Source organism: Microtus pennsylvanicus, chromosome 7 (assembly GCF_037038515.1).
Source record: "Microtus pennsylvanicus isolate mMicPen1 chromosome 7, mMicPen1.hap1, whole genome shotgun sequence".
NCBI lineage: Eukaryota > Metazoa > Chordata > Mammalia > Rodentia > Cricetidae > Microtus > Microtus pennsylvanicus.
Genome location: NC_134585.1, coordinates 72,626,785 through 72,644,821, shown reverse-complemented (window position 1 = coordinate 72,644,821; position 18,037 = coordinate 72,626,785). Strand labels below are relative to the sequence as shown.

At 38.3% G+C, this 18,037-nt stretch overlaps 1 non-coding gene across 1 annotated transcript; it reads left to right on the top strand.

Moving 5' to 3' along the window:
* The first annotated feature begins 9,197 nt into the window (after positions 1 to 9,197).
* Positions 9,198 to 9,271, top strand: Trnai-gau (transfer RNA isoleucine (anticodon GAU)). The gene has a single exon. It is a non-coding gene; the product is annotated as a tRNA-Ile (tRNA).
* The last annotated feature ends 8,766 nt before the right edge of the window (positions 9,272 to 18,037 follow it).

The window sequence follows — 18,037 nt, the reverse complement described above, 5'->3', positions numbered from 1 at the left end:
GGTTAAAGAGATTTTCCTGTCACCTGTGTCTCCTTTCCTTTCTTTGGCAAACCAGCACATGCACACACCTGGAGGGAGGCAAGACTTAAGAGAACAGAAGCCAGAAAATGTGTCCTGGGCTCCACAGAGGTTCCAATGCTCAGCATAAATACTTTCACAGAAAACGATTAAATGGAACCACCCTTTTATAAAGCCTTTCCTGTTGTCATTGTTTTGTTTTGTATGCTTTTTTTATGAGATTTTTTTCTATGTTCAATCTCTCTTTCTGCATTTCAGTAATCTGATATGTCTCCCAATGAGTAAAGAAGTGGGTAACTTTTTTTTACAAACACACACTTAAATTGAAGGAAGGATGGCATTGAAGTTGGTGGGAGGACTGGGCTAGAAGCTCAACAGTGGTGTGTTTTCCTATATGTGTAAAGCCTTGGCTTAACCCCTAAGCACAGGAGAGGTGGAAGGAAGGAGGGAGGCAGAGAGAGCGTAATAATAATGGTGAGGACAACTCCATCAAGCACTTCAAAAATATATTACTTGTTTTATTCCTCAAATAAAGAAGTTTGGTCGCACCCAGGATCACACACCTTGGGATTACACGTGTTGGGACTTGAATTTTTCATGTCTAGCACCTGATTGCTAATTCTTCTCAAGAATTCTCATAGTAAACCAATAAGCTTCATTTTTCTTGTTTTTAAACTTATCTTTATTGAAAAGGATGAGAGAGCAGAAACAATGAATAGATATGCACACAACACAATGAAATGAGCAATGACATATTAAGAAATAATTACGTTTTAAACTTACTTTCTCTTATTTTTTTGCCAAACAGCATTTATTTCTTGCTATTTTTCAAACATAGATTTTGATAGAACTATATTATGAAGTAATGTTTACTTCTTGATAGAAATATTTACTGCAAATTAAAATCAGCTTTTAAAAAGTTATACATTACAAAGTAAGGCTTAGTTTTTAAAGCGAGCCCACAATGAAGATTTTTCCATTACTGCTAAAAATCTGAGATGGTTCCAGCAAGGTTTAAATGTTAAACAGCATGAGCACCTTAAGGGTACAAGTCCCCCATTAGCTTAAGAGAATAAAAATGGGTAGATTAATACTTGAAATAGTCCATAGGAGTCTAACAAAGTGAACTGCATGGAATGGCTAGGCAGCACACTCCTATAAATGAAAATATATTAATAAATAAATAGAACAACATGCGGTGACGTTCATATTAAAATACTAGCTTTTGAGAAAAAAGTTTGAAGCAATGTCACCGCAAAGGGATACTTGACATTGATTATAGTTGTTTCTCATTAAAGTTTAATAGAAGCTGAAAGTAGTGAATTTACATACATTTCATCAGAAATGACTCAGAAACAGAGTGAGAAAACACACTCAACCCCGAATGAATTTATGATTATTTTCCAGGTTCTCCATGCCACAGATGGGCCGAATATCTCTTCTAAGTATAAATCAAAAGTGACCTTCCTATGAAAGACAGCAGTTTCGTAAAGTCTCTACCCTTTTCCTCAACCAGCCTTAGTCTTTCACACTGGAGAAGGGGAACCTGGTGAAGACAGTTTCTTCCATATAGTCTCTGTCACAGTGTCTCCTGTCAGTCTTTCCTTCATAAATTAATATGTACATATGTACATCCAGGCACTATGAATCAATCATCTTCCAAAACACTTTATCTCCTAGAGATACACAGCGTTGTACCGAATTTCATATTTCACAGATCCATACTTAAGAGGGAATAATCTAATAAGATATGTAATATCAAAAATGAATTGTCATGTAGTTGGACTTTATCAACTCATTTTTCCATGTTACCTCTTTATCCCAGTGCAGAATGAGGACATTAGTCTTCCTGGCTGCATCTCATTGTAACTTGCAGGTGGAGGGAGATCTTCATTTTCCCACAGTTACAGCATCCCAATGAATAATAAGTATATTAACGACTTTTGGTATTTTGATTTCAGCTGTTAGGGAAATGCTGTAAAAACTGCAAGCACAGCAAATGATAATGATTCATCGTCTATCTTTGGAAAACTTGGAAGACAATAAGGAAACCAAGCTAAACCTTCAGTGAAGATAACTGACATCCTGCTACTCACTGTATTGTATCCTTGCAACTTAGAAAAAGTGGACTTAGGTGATCAATAGCTGCTAAGTAGAGATCATAACACCTGCTGCATTTAATTCTTTCCCCTAAGAATCCCCCTCAGTAGCTGTGCGTGTAGGAAAATAAGGCCACTTAATCTGAGTTACTCTGAGTAGCTAAGGAGAAGGTCAAAGGCTGAGACCTAAACGGACCAGTTAACTTCAAACAAGAAGACATCTGTTCATCAGACACATTTTGTGCCTCTGGTAATCCTGACCAGATGTCTCAGAAACTTCAGTCACAATGGCGATCAGTTGAGACTCTGGAGTGTTCGCTGGTTCCATGCAGAGGTAACACTAGGGCAGGTAAGAGGCTCACACGTCGGCATTCCGCTTGCTGTCTCTGAGCAATTTGAATGCACAAAACAACAACACTCTAAAAATTATTGTTTTGTCTCTCACCAGCCAGTAAACACATCAAGCCAGTGAATGAAAACGAGTTACAATATTTAACACTGCCTGCGGGACAAACAGCATTTCCATGTTCTGTGTTTTCCAGCTGTCAGGAAGACAAAGCCCCCTCTGCTGTCTTATCGCACTGTTTTCAAAGGCGTTTGGAGCAAACTGCCCTTTGAAAAATCTAGGAAATGTTTATTTATTCCATTTACTAAGAAATAAAGCAGAGCTTTCACCGTGTGACAGATGGACAAGAAAAGAACCAGAGAGTTCAATGACTCATCCGGAGATAGTCTGGCCCCAAAAAGACAAGACCCCAGGTCCCCTTTGTGTCTTAAGATCATTCCTTATCCAGCCTTTATTTAAATTCATTTTGAATTAGGGATATTAAATTATTCCCAAGTTTTCTTGGACTCTTTATTTGAGAGAGTTTGTAAAAATCTAGCACATGAAAGAAAATGACATTGTTTAAACTGAAATTTAATACATATTGCTCTTCACTGCCTTCTGTTGGATTATTTATCATTGGACTTTCAAAAATAGTGAATAAAGAGTCCCAGACAAAAGTAAGTATTTTAAAAATGTTGTGTTTCTCTCTTATCAGGCAATTTGAAGTCAAAGTTTTGTTTACGTCCTGGCTTCTTCCTCTGGTGAGACCAACATGAACTAAACTAAGAAGCAAGGGCTGACTCGGGTTCAATTTAATTTGGAAGAGCTAAAAGGAAAAGCTGTCATCGAGCAAGGTGGATGTTCACATGATGAAAAATTCCCAGAAGCCAAGTCAGGGCAGTCTCACTGCTTCAAATATCACTTACAAGTGGAGGGAAAATTAAATTATAAAAGTTACTCATTTAACAAATCAGTTAGCAATTATTGTATACCTTTTCACTAATACCCACTCAACATGGAGCATACCTAACAGTCTTTCTGTGCTTGATCCCCAAGTCTCTGCAAATATAATTTCAATCCCCTTCATTCAGCTTTTTAAAATATAAGCCCAGTCCCTGTGACCATCTTTTTAATGTCATAAGTTCTTCTTATCTGTTGCAATATGTTCTAAGCAGAATAAATTTTTCAGACTAGTATATAATTTTCACCCATACATCATTTAACCTACACTGGAGTGACCTGTTAAATACAGCCATTTACAGCTAAATTCTCCCTGGTACTTATGTGGCCTTAACTGCATAGAGTAACTAATGGATGCTTTTTATGGGTATTTGGGCAAGGAGACAAAGAAAGGAATTTGAAGAGGGAGAAAGACAGAGACAGAGAGAAGCAGAGAGAGAGTGTGTGTGCATCAACTTCTAACATCCATGTGCAGTGAGGTTTTGAAAGTCAAGAGTGGGTTTGAATCATAGGGAAATAGAGTACAAATCCAGTGTTGAGTTACTGTTTTTGCAGCAACATGACTCTGATTTTCCCTTCAACCTCATATTTTTAAAGAAAGCAGCTAAAATGTTGATCTCAACAAAAAGTACAATTAATAAACATCAAATTCTTTAAAACTACTTTCAAAAATATAAATATAACCAATAAAGTTCAATATATTCACTTAATCATTAACTTAGAAATTGAATATTAATTTGTTATTGAAACTTAAAATAGTATTTTAGAACTGGGCAGTGGTGGCGCATGCCGAGGCAGGCAGATCTCTGGGAGTTAGAGGCCAGCCTAGTCTACAAGAGCTAGTTCCGAAATGGGCACCAAAGCTACGAGAAACCCTGTCTCAAAAAACAAAACAAAACAAAGAAATAGTATTTTAGAGCCAAGAGGGAAACGGATGAGAAACTGGGTGAAGAAACCCAAGGTACATCTTCATTCCAGAAACTGTAGCCTCTTGAAAATACAGATGACATATACTCCGTCACTGAAGCCAAATAGGAAGAACTAACTATGTCCAACCCTACCCTGTTTCCTTCCTCTTGTGATCCTCCAGTCTTTACATGATCTGCTATAGATGTTTCTACTCTGTGAATTATTTTAAGGTAACGCTGCTTGTAACCCAACTCTGATCCCAAGCACTCCACGTGAGACAACTAATCCTTCCCATTGAGTTCCACAAACTGCAGACATTCTCCTTATTTAGGGACGCACAACATCTCTCCTGAGACTACATTTGATGACCTGGGTAATCATTCCTCATTATTAATTCCCTGACCTCTTATATTGTAAGGCTGGGGTAGCCCTCTAGCTTAGAACAATAATAGATTCAAGTGAGTAAATTTGGTACATGACTTACTCTCCTCAAGTCTGACACAATAACCTTATCTCCAAGTTCCTGCACCAACTAGCTAGCTATTCTTTACCTCCTAAAATATTTCTAAGCATAAATTCTGTTGCTGTTTTAAGATGAAGTACTTTATAGTGAAGATTTTAGTATGTTGACACACGCGTGAGTCATCTTCACGTTATTTTCCCAAGCCAGCATTGATATTGTACCTAGACTTTGACAATGGCTTTTGTATTGATTTTTCCTCTCCTATGACTTATTGGCATTTTGAGACCATAATAGTTATTTAGAATCTCACTAACCCCTTGTGAAATAACCTTGTGATTTTTTTGGTTCAGTAATTTCTAAATGTTAGTAAAAATCTATGTTATAGCAGATTTGCTTCTTCTGATAGAATTCTTTACCTAATTTCTAGATCACTGAAAAGATTATTTACACAAATGACTCACTGCTCGATTACTTCCAATTATTTGCTGTTTTACATATTCATAGGTTGAGAGTTTTGAGTCACGGAGAAGTCTCTTGAATATTTTGTCTCATTGAGTACTTCCATTTTCTGACTCCAGACAGTGTCATGTATTTTGTGTGTATCCCAGTAAACCTGGAATGCCCAATGCAGAATCCATGACCCATGTGTGGCTATTAAATTAAAACTGACAAAATTAAATTGAAGTAAGTATGTCAATTATATTAGCTTTGTGAGAGTTTCTGAGTGCTACATGATTGTGTACGCTTCTGACTCACAGTCTCTTGTGCTGGGCACTGAAGAACTTTTGCAATCTCCAGTGTGTTGACCAAGAGCATTTGGCCTCTGTCTTTCCTTACTTTCCTCTATCTCCTCTGTTCCTGTTATTACACTGAGATCCAGAGATATTTCCTCACTTTACTTGCTCTAGAATAAGTCTTGTTAGGAGTAAAGGGGTTGAAATATTTTAAATACCACCTATTCTAATCTCACCATTTCATAGATGTCAACAACACTCAACTAAGAAGTTTGTGTCTTTCTTCACAGCAAGCCAATGGTGAGAGCACCGCTTTCTGAATAAAGTAAATCTGTAGCTGTTCTGCTGGCAAACCACAATGTAGAACCCGCTACTTCATGCTAATACCAAAGTCACACAGACACTCACAGAAAAAAAAATGCTATCAGATTTGAAAAATAAAATTGTAACCACTTTTCAGATTCAGCAACAGTCTCCATACAAAAGTGACATATTCAAAGTAAATTTTTATTTTTTGTTTTGTTTTTTGAGACAGGGTTTCTCTGCATCTTTGGAGCCTGTCCTGGAACTAGCTCTTGTAGACCAGGCTGGCTTTGAACTCAGAGAGATCTGTTGCCTCTGTCTCCCAAGTGCTGGGATTAGGGGCATGTGCCACCACCACCTGGCTCAAAGTAAATTTTGAAGTATGAACATGAACATTACCTTGACTGTGGAGAAGTACATCTTAGCAGACCTGTTACAGAGCAACTTTTGTGTATATTCATTTGACAACTGTTCATTGGGCACCTACTCTGTATTAGGCACTGAATATCCAGTTAGTAGAAATGTGGTTCTAAGCCAGAACTAGATTGCTCAACAATGAGATCAGCAGACTCCTAACCAAGAAACTGCAAATACTTGAATAGGTGCCAATTTGGAACTTTCTAACAGGGATATCTAACTCATTCATGGAGATACCAGAAAAAGAACAGCATAATAGAACGATTCTCTGTTCATCCACTTCTTCCAACTTAAACTTTAGTTTAAGTAGCATAGTGCATCAACATTTGGGATGGAATAAATGGATAAATAAGATAGAACTCCATCCGAATGAAGCCCCAATCTAGTCTGAGAGCCCTCCATCGTTACCACAGAGTCTGAAAGAGAAAAGGTACTAGATTGTGCTAAAATCCATGTACTCCTAACCTGCTATACTGTATCTAGGCTATAGCTCTCCATTACCATTTCAGAAAATGGTTCATGTTGATGCTTCTACCAACAATGACACTTAGCAACAGATAATCTTCTGATATAATATTGGGACGTCTCGTACCATGAACATGGACATGACTCTTTTCTTCAGGATCTCCTTATTCTCAGCCTCTATAATTCATAGACATGGGAACTCAGTCCAGGGAGACTAGAGACTCTTGGAGACTGTGAGGAGCAAGCGATGAGCACTGGGTGATTACTGCATTAAATTATTATTCAACATCACTATATTTCATGCTATATTTAAAAATGCAGCAGCAATCCATTTAAAACCCTTCTAACAAGGTGATAAGGACAGTACTCTGAGTGGACTCTAGCATCACTAAATTACATATTACCGAATGTTTTCTAATTGTCCATCACTTAAATCTTAGGCTTGGTCTTTTCACCCACTTTCAAGGTGACTTCTTCTGTTTCTGTTTTAATACCTATAAATCAAAGTAGGAGGTGCTGAAATGATACTTACTGTCTTCTTGACAAAGGTCTTTGATGATTAGTGGGTCAATAGCTATATGAACATTTCAGTAATTGCATATCAAACAGGAGAAAGACTTCTGAAGTTTCATGCTTTCCTGAGGAATCTTTCTACAGCCTTGTGGGTGAGGTGGGAGGCGGGGACTCGTGAACACAGGAATATATTAGCACTCTTTAGTCCTCCAGTGAGATGCTGTCCTCCATGAGTTTTCAAAAGTATTCACTAATTTGGTGGAAGAGGAAGGAATTGGGGGTGGGAGTGGGAGAGACAGAAGAAAGACTGAGGCCAGATTGTAAAATAAATAGATAAATTTTTAAAAAGGTGCTATTTGTTACTTTCTTTAGAATTCCAGTGAATAACACATTTAAACTAATGCTCTGTCAAATTTAATAGTCGTAATTGCCTAATTATCTGCTCTAGTGTGATGGTAAAGCCTTTTAACATCTTGCTTTCCCCTAAGGAAAATGAATGTATTTTCTAGAACACCACCTTTCTCTTCTTTGGAGAATACGCAAACAAATAATTCATTCTACTCTCAAGACAACAGATACCATCTCATTTTTCTTGTTTGTTCAGTGTGTGTGTGTGTGTGTGTGTGCACGCGCGCGCTTTGTTTTACTCTGTCTGTACCCCTCTTAACCTTAAATACACAAACATTTTTTTTCAATGGTAAGAATCCACATATATAAAGCAGTGTGGATGGTTTTTCCTTGGTTATTCATTTACTTGCTTGGTTAAATTTATATCATCCCTTTATAGCACATCATTTCATTTCAGCTCACTCAATAGTACTTGCCTAAAAATATGTCTTTCACTTTCGTAATAATCGACAACCTCCTTGATCCAAATCTAAAGATTTGTATCACTTCAGCAGTGTGACCATTTCATACACATGGCCAGATAACCCTGGTATTAGATGAATAATTTTCAGGTTGAGCTGATTTTTATCTGCTTGCTTTGATTTTTATGCAACTTTAGCCTCCTGAACTCTCTACCTTTATATGACATGTTATCTTGACATTTCTTTTTCTTTTTTCCTCTGAACTTGATCTTTCTATATTATTCAATCCACTTGGGGATCCTGTGGGCTGCTTGTTACCATGAGACTCAGATGTCATTAATGCAAAGATGTCAGCATGCTCCATGATATAAAGGACCACTTTCAGACACCGAAAGCTATCTGGACTAATGTACGACAAGAAGAATAGTGAAAGGTACACCCAGATTAAGTAGAGCCTACTTACACTCCAGTATTTTCCACTGAGAAGGGCTCATTTAAGCAGTAGACTTGCTTGCTCTTCTAGCACATAGCACTAAAACAGGAAACACTTCCAAAATATTCTGAAAACTTTTTATTGAATCGGATCAGTAAAAGCCACCGGCTGGTTGAGAGAATCAAACTTGGACCCCAAATGCAGACCTGTGAAGTCATTTTCTGTTACACGTTCTCTGTTTTAGAGTTTTAGATTATAACTTCAGATGGCAGAGTGCAAGCTTGAAATCCTAGCACTCAAGAGACTAAGACAAGAGAATTCCTGTAAATTTGAGACAAAAATGGGCTACATTGTGAATTCCAGGATTGTCTGTGCATACAGAAAACCCAAGTATCAAGTAAGTGATCGTTTTGATATATGATCAGTAAGCATGGCTTTTATCTTCATTCCAAAAATATTTATCAAGAAAACCCCCACTCCAAATAGGGACTCACCCCTTTCATAAAATGACACTGATTCCTTCCAGTGAAGGGTTGTGGTAGATGGATATGATCAATTCAGGAAGACAGTCAATAGATGATAGACAGAGGATACATAATTGATACAGGTGATTCAGGATATATTTATAGATAATAGATATTATAGATAATACTTATTAGATATATAAATGATAAATAAAAAGATAAAATGTGTAATGTTTTGCTTTATGGTGGCAACAAGTTAATTTTAAATTTGGCTGAGTAACTGGCCAGTTAGCTCAGTTGGTTAGAGCGTGGTGCTGATAACGCCAAGGTCACAGGTTCGATCCCCACACGGGCCAGGGCCAGAGTGTACTGTTCCTTTCACTGGGTTTTGATCCTACTGCACGTACTGGCTTTGTGGGAGCCTAGGCAGTTTGGTTGTTCACTCTACTAGACCTAGAAGGAGGTGGGAGGTCCTTGGACTCCCCACAGGGCAGGGAACCCTAACTGCTCTTTGGGCTGATGAGAGAGGGGGAGTTGGTTGGGGGAGGGGGAGAGAAATGGGAGGCAGTGGCGGGGAGGAGACAGAAATCTTTAATAAATAAATAATAATAAAAATACATAAATAAATAAATAAAATTGGCCTGAAATAAATGTCACAAAAAATACAGGGGATATTCTATAGTTTTGGCTTTCATGTAGCAAACATATTTCCCTTTACTTCAGAAATGTTTGGACTATACTCAGCGACTTCGGGTCTACTTAAAATAATAAATTAATTCAGATTTTTAAATAATACTTAAAATACAATGAGAGTAGCTGTATGCTTTGTATTTTGCTTTCTGTGTTAACTATTTCAGTCACTGTTCTATTGCTGTGAGGTGTGGTGAGATTTCATTTGTGCTTTAACAAATAAAGCTTGCTTGAAGATCAGAGTATGGAGTTAGCCACACTAGTTAACCATAGAGGCCAGGAAGTGGTGGCACATATCTTTAATCCCAGCACTCAGGAGACAGAGGCAGATTGATCTCTCTGAGTTCAAGACCACCCTAAGCTACACAAGATTGAATTAGTCTAAAAGAGAAACAGAGCCAAGCAGAGGTGATTCACACCTTTAATTCCAGCACTAGGGCAGTGGAGATGGGAAGTGATATGGCTGAGAAGAAAGAGAACTGTAAGGTGGGAGGAGACAGGAGCTCAGGATTCAGCCTGAGGTTTGTAAAGGGAGCTTTTAAAATGAGGATTTGTAGAGATAGGAGAACCCATTCAGTCTGAGGATTTTATAGAGGTAAGAACTAATGGTTGACTGTTCCATTTCTCTGATCTTTCAGCTTTCACCCCTTAATATCTGACTCCAGGTTTTTATTAGTAAGACCAATTAGAAATCATGCTACAGTGACCAAGGGAACTCACAAAAGAAAAGATTCAACTGGAGGCATGGTTACAGTTCCAGGGGTTTAGTCCGCGATTCTCACAGAAAGAAGCAGACAGACATGGCACTGAATCAGCAGGTAAGAGCTTTACATCCTGATGTGCAGACCGACATGGCACTGGATCAGCAGGTAAGAGCTTTACATCCTGATGTGCAGGCATCTAGCAGAAACACTGGGACAGGCTTGCAATTTTCAAAACTCAAAACGTATACTCAGCAATGTACTTCCTCCATTCACAGCCACATCTATTCCAACAAGCCCACACTTCCCAAACCTTTTAATCCTTCTCAAACAGTTCCACTTAAATATATGAGCCTTTGGGAGCCAATCTTGTTTAAATCACCACATTGTCTTACCATGAAAGAGATGCAGAAGAACACAGTGTCTCCATTTTAGGTCTTCTAGATTCCACAGATTAAGATGCTACAATTAACTCAGTACTAGAGATGGCTAAGAATGCAATGTCGCAACATACCTTGACTATAACAAAAGGTCTTGATTCCACTGAGAATATCAAAATTCAAAGAGAACTGCTAGATATAGAAGAAATCCAGGAGTTGATTGCAGATGCTACAAAATTAGAACCCCCTGCTTGTAAGGCTCAGGGGGGAAAAAGATCACAGAGGCCAAGGTAGAAAGTTTGTAAGAGCCACAGGACTAGGAGGTTTGCTCCTAGAAAGTTTCTTCTAGACATGACAGGAAAGCTGCACCCATGAAATCTCAACAATATAGTAGCATAAACAATATATGGATGTTGACAATACAGTTGACATATCTATATGAATGGAGGAAAATTTCACAAGGCCCAACTCCTAGATGAAGGGCTATAAGAAATCAATTGTCAGTTTTAAGTCTCTGCTTTCTTTTCTGTTTATCCTGTTATATCAACCCATTCTATTTCACTAATTCCTAACTTTCTTTTTTTATTGATTTTTATTGAGCTCTAAATTTCACACTGCTCCCCTCCCTGCCTTTCCCTTCCCTTCCAATCCTCTCCCAGGTCACCGTGAAAGTATTATTTGATTTTCCTTTCTCCCTCATAGTTTTTACAGATCTTAACGACATAGTCTATCATATCCAGCATTTTATACACAGTCACTGAGTGTAGGAACTGGTGCCTAGTAAGAACAAAGACACACGGGCGCAGAGTTCCTTCTTGTAATACAAAATTATGGCTCACACCTGAACATCGATTCACATGACTAAAATGCTAGAAAACACCCAAAGTTTTATCTGCGGAAGATCTTATTTTCAAATGTGTGCTAAATTACCTCTAACGACAGAGAAGTCAAAGAGAATAGGAGTGTCTTCAGATTTAAATACAATAGAAACAAACACAACTTTAAGAAGTATCAACACCAGCCTTTCTGAATAGTAAGGCCATATCTTTAAGTTATTACAGGAATTTTGGCCTTTTTCCTTTTTGTGTCAGAAATAGACATCCACTCTTTGTATAACAACTGTTCTGCCAAACAGAAGGTAGCAACTCCCTCACACACAGAAGTCTATGATATGGCAACCATGATTCCACTAGCTCAATGACTGCAAAGTAATACTAACTGAAAAGTGTAAACTAGTTAGTACAACATACATCACATAGGTACCCAGACATAACTATGATTATCATTGCTCCCCCTCCCTAGGTGAGGAATAACTCCAGAGTGAAGCGAGTCACACTTCATGTTTGTACTCTCATAGCCCTGATAACATTCTTTGTATCTACATAGCCATATTCAATAAAAGTTAAATGCACAAATGGATTTATTAAATAAAGCTTTTCATTGCCATATGGCCCTTGACTGCTGTGTACTCTTTTCCAATGCAAAGACATTGTCTTCACAACAGTACTCACCCACTTCCTCCAAGTTCCCAGCTTCATTCTCTTCTGTGCAATGTAAGCATGAGATGTGGAAATGACCTTACCTGTCCAGTGGTACCCTCTTTCTCCATTATCTTCTAACACTATATCTCCACTGCTAATGTATCAATGACTGGAAGAATATAAGCTAAGCATAGCTTTCCCTCATCCTTCCTGATCTCTCACTGGTTCCCAGAACCTCATAAATCATGGGTGATTCTTCTTTGTCTGATTTTTGTTCTTCAGAAAAATTGACATGAGAATATAATGGTTCCTATCTGAGACATGGAGGAGAGGGGAATATGTCTCTGCTGCAGCGAGATTGTTACTGCTAGGAGAGTAAGTAGAGCTTAGAGAGAGGAGTCTACTAAAACTTCTAATGCTTATCCATCCTTCAGATTCCAAGGTTGGGTGCCAATAGCCTGCAATGAGAAATTCAACAGTGCTCAGAGCATAGGTAAATTGCCTGGGGTGTGACCTGTACCTGTGAGTTAAATCAGCATCTGCCCTCTTATCAAGAAGTCTAGAAAGGCCCATGTGGCAGTATGGAGGGCAGCTTTTCTTACAGTTATAGCCGGTATCAGTCTCCCAGGAGCCAGAAAGCCATCCTCACTGTTTAGAATAGATACAGTTCTGAAATATCAAAAGTTCTTTCCTAGACAATAATAATGACAAATCTTTATACCAAGAAGTCAAAAATTCTGTCATTAATTAGGAATGTCAGACTGGCTTTGGATTTGACTGGTATAGTGCAAAGTATGAACTTGCTTTCACTCTTCAAAACCCAGGAAGATTGTGGAAAGAAGAAGTAGAAGGTGAAACTGGTTTTCCTCATTTCAGTTATATCTTTGGGGACAAGAGCTCAATATCTATTTCCCGCATGGCTCACCCATGAGCTCTCATTAATATCTAGGTTTAAAATTCTTAGTATTTCTGTGTTTACAGTCATCAGGCCAACTTAAAAATTGTTAATCAAGGGTGATAGACAGTATGGTAGGGTTAGAAGAATATTTATTTCTGAGCCTTATTTTAATCAATACATTCTCATTTTAAACCCACAAACTGTGATGTAAAAATACCTGAACATGTTTAATTATATCAATTAAATATTTAGCTTGACATTGTCAACAGGAAATGGAATACTTGCATAGAAATAAGCATTGCTACTTTTACTATCTTATGTGCTCGACAGTTCAATGTTTTTGGACTCACACTACAGAAAATGTCTGTAGAGATAATGCCAAGCCAAGCTACCCTTAAGGGAAGGCAGAAAGTGAGCGTGCCCAGTTTGCATTATTTATTTCCTTTCTTATACTGACTTCTAATCTCAGAGTTCTTCAGCAGTGTTTGTATATATATATATATGAAGGGGTTTAGTAGTGTTTATATTTCCACCCTCAGCTGTCAGTGTGACATTAAGCTCGTTGTGGAGGCCTGGAGTTCTTTGCATTGACTCAGAAAACACACGTGTATTGTTTATAAACACATCTCTCCCATCTGCTGCTGTTATCACATCTCTTCATTAAACTACATAAGTAGAATAGAGCAATGTGGGTGGAGTGCTTATCTACCAAGAGGCTGAAAGACATCGCCTGTGTCTCCCGAAATCTAATCACTAGTTGCTTCTCCAGAGACATGCAGATGGTCACTCACCTTTCACCTTTTTTCACTACTTACCTACCAGCAAGATCTTTAAACGTGTTAGGAAAAAAGCAAGAGATTGGGAAATCAAGATGTAGCAAATGAAAGAGATGCAGACACGATGACACGTAGGTGACTGAGGTAGTGGGTTGTTAATTTCCAGGCTAGCCTGAACTACATAATGAGATTCTGTTTAAAAATAAACAACATGCAAAGAGTGAAGAGGACACTTCCCTTTTTATGCTTTGCAAGTTAATCTTTTGAAAAAAAAAACAACAAAGAAACCTCATTGCTTATTCTATACTTGAGATTAGGAAACTCAAGCGATAGAGATGAAACTATGGTTTTGAAATGTTGATCAACTTGTGAATACTAAAATGATTTCCCAGATCTCAATCTGATTGAATGATCCTATGATAATACATTTCCCTCTGATGGCTATGAGAGAGTTAACCTGTTTATATGGGCAAGAATTATTAGGAACCAGAAACCATGCAAGGCCATAGATACCTAGTAATTTAAAATGATTTGAAGCCATATGTTGCAGAAAATATGAAAGACCAATAAAATCTCAGGTCTGATTTAATTGTGGTTTAAATTAGAGGATATGGGTTATTATTCATCAACCCATCCATTGTTCCAATAGCTTTTCTTTATCCTCCTGACTAGTTCTCACTTCAAATACAAACAAGGCCTTGTATGGGAAAGGAAAAATAGAAAACTACTATGTGAAGAAAAATAATGGGAATGGAGGATGTCTATGAAGTTGATGGTCAGGTTCACATAATATTTATAATTTCAAAAGTCAGAATCCACATTAACAAGAATAAGCTTCATTTTATCTCACTTCCTGGTTAACACAGGACATTTATAAACACCTAACCTCAGGAGCTCTTGGCAGGTAACAGCCACTGGGATGCAATGCCAGTTTTCTTCAGGGTTGTGGGTCCCAGGTAGGTGACTCTACACTCCAGTGGATAGCCCTATAGGCCCACGTGCAATAGCCAGCCCTAACTGAACTCAGTGAATTATTTACATAGAGAAAGGCACGAAGTTATATGGATGAATCATGTTTTGGGGACCAGGACTGTCGGAGAAGTTTGGGGGTTGATATGCTCAAAATATACTGTGTAAATATATGAAATTCTCAAAGAATAAATAAAACTAAGGAAAACGTAATCCTCAGAAGTAAGGAGAATGTATACATATTAGATGAGCTTAAATTTGGAGGGCAATTCAGTCTCTGCAACAGTGAATTCACATGTGAATGACAAGAGCCCTGAGCATTTCATAGCAGAGATCAAAACTAAATATGAAGAGCATTATCAAACACACCAATTCTTGCAGACATTGAGTGGCCATGTTCAGTATGATCTTCATGGTAGAAGATTTGTACGACAATGAAACCCAAACCATTCTTTGAAACAAGCTAACAGATTTTTACAAGGAGACTTTTTTTTTTTTTTTTTTTTTTTTTTTTTTTTTTTTTTTTTTTTTTTTTAGTGGTAGGAGTTAAGAGTAGCTCTAAGTCTTTGGTGGTTTTCGCAATGCAAATTTCCTGTCTAACACTTTCCCTGTTGAAAACCTACAGAGAAGCCACAAATGCAGAGGGTCTTGCATTAGCCCACAGCAATTTCCCTTCTACAAATTAATGTGAGGTGGGTGCGGAACTAGCTCTGGGTTTGCCTTCCTGTGGGGGTGTCCATGTGTGTCTGTGCAGACTTCCTGCCGGAGTGATTGGCTAACAATTTTAGGGGCACTGTGGACAAAGGAAATTGCCTCCAAACAGCAGGTATCACTCTGATTTTACACACAAGAATTCCCCCTTCATTCTGTTGCATGTGGGATCTTTTGCATTTTCTTATTCACTTAAGCGATCACAGCCTGAGAACCCAACCTATGAGTAAATCGTGGAAAGCAAATCGATGGCTCTGCTTTTTGGCCACTGGCTTCTGTTTCTTTCTCACCAGGATGCTAATATTTCTTCAGTTCACTAACAGGACAAGAACCTGATGTGTCTCCCCTGGCATTCTTCCTTTGGGGAAAACAGAGAAGAAAAGGAAATCTGAAAGCTTTACTTGATTAATAAAAATGCCAAGAGAAGCAGTTTATCCCAAGATCCCCCAGGGTATGCTATCACGCTGGAGTGACAAGTTCACGGTCTCTTCTGGAAAATAGGCAAGAGCAAGGGACAAGAGTTCAGTATCTTGTCATCACAGCATGCTGAGAAACAGCTCAGGGCTGAAGTGGTCAGATAAATATGGTCAAAGCGCTATAAGGACAAAGTTTCTCCATTCTCATGCCTCTCCCTTTCTTCTGCATTCCTGTATCTGCAAAACTGAAAAGGGAGACGGTGTTTTGCCAGTTCACAAGGAATATCCTGATGATGTTTGCATTATGCTAATAATATAATGCCCTAGCTTGAGCATTGTGCCTGTTCTCTTTATTTCTATCTGAAAAGTAGCACTTATGTTGAAGAGCATTCACTAACAGGGAAAAAAGCGGGGTTCTCCTACTTTCTATCTAAAGAGAAGACATATTTGGACCTATAGTTGGTCAGTGGTGTTTGCCATCTGCCTCAGGAAACTAACAGCAAAACGGTGAGAGCACTTAGTAAGAGGTTCCGGAACAGGAGGACGACGGGAGCACCATTTCTAAGCTGGCAGAAGTGCCATTTCCTGAACACAGAAGAAAGGAATTAGAAACTTGGGCTTTCTTTACTAAAGTAAAATTCAGTCTAGAATGGCAACACTCGCTCCATCATTTGTGTTCTGCATAAAAAGCGTCCACACAAACACTCGGGGCAGGAAAGATTCTCATATGACTTCGGATGCTCGCAGGAAGTATGTTCTCAGTGACACACTTTCCAGGATGCTGACAGTTTTCAGGAACCTCGTAGATCAATATTTCATGTGCTGCAAGAGTCTCTTCGCCAACATCACAGGTAGGGACCTGTCTCCATGTCTACTACTTATGCTTTCAATGTGTATTGAACGCTGAAATTTGAGTGATAAGCTAAGCACACTCAAATACTCTGTACCAGATTGGTAAATCTTTGCCTTTTAGACTCTTTGTCTAGGAGCAAAGAGATGCCTATAGCCATATAATCAGTACAAAAGCCTGCTAATAAGGATGTGAACATACAAATATGTAATACAATATATTACATAGTTTAGTAATATACTGAGGGCTGAAGAGATGGATGGGGACAAAAGACACTCTAGGGAAGGAAGCAGAATGCTCATATATTTGAAAATACAGGAATTCTAGGAGAATCAAATTGATCTATAGACATTAATTTGTCTTCTAGGGCTATAATCTCTAATATGTTAGTGTTAGTCACTAAACAAATATTGAACACTTGCAGTAAAGGTTAATCAAATTTGAAGGACCCAGATAGGCAGAATACATACTAGATTTAATTGATTGAGCATTTTCAAACTGAAAATAGACTCGGTAATCAGGTGTCTCAACAAATTATCATAAATAGTAGTTTCCAGTTATTAGCATCTATTATCAACATTTTTAGTATTTTGGCATTGGAGGATATTTCCAAGGTTTCAATAAAAGTATCATTGAAGCCAAAGACACCTGTAAGGTTGAATGAAGCTGCAGAATTAGCAACCATGCTACTATATCACAGTCACTGAGAGGGGAGCTCAGAGTCTAGTGAGCCACTCTTCCTTTCCAGCCTCCACCTCCTCATACTGGAGTCCTGACTGTTTGGCTCCCGGCTCCCCAGAGAGGGAGTGATTCAAGGGGAGATACAAGTACATGGGCCAAGTATGTTATGACTTGGTCTCCAACTCATACCCATTTTTTTATTTGTGTATTTTATTTATTTACGTATTTGTTGGAATGGAACACACACATGTCATCGTGTGCATGTGGAGACGAGAGGAAAGGTTAAAGGAATATATTCTGACTCTACTACGTAGGTACCTCAACCTATCCCAGGTCTTCAGGCTCAGTGGCAAATGCCTTCACTGATTGCTAGCCAAACCCATCCTTTCTGTTATACACTATCCTTCACCCAAAAAAAAAAAAAAGAAGTTTGAAACTTACACAGAAACTTGTCAACTAGGCCAGCTATAGCCAGCTATGGCTATAGGAATCTATATGTGAGGCTCCTACATATGCTATCTTTACACTGGCTCTTTAGGCATAAGGACAGTATTCTGTGGAAACATTTC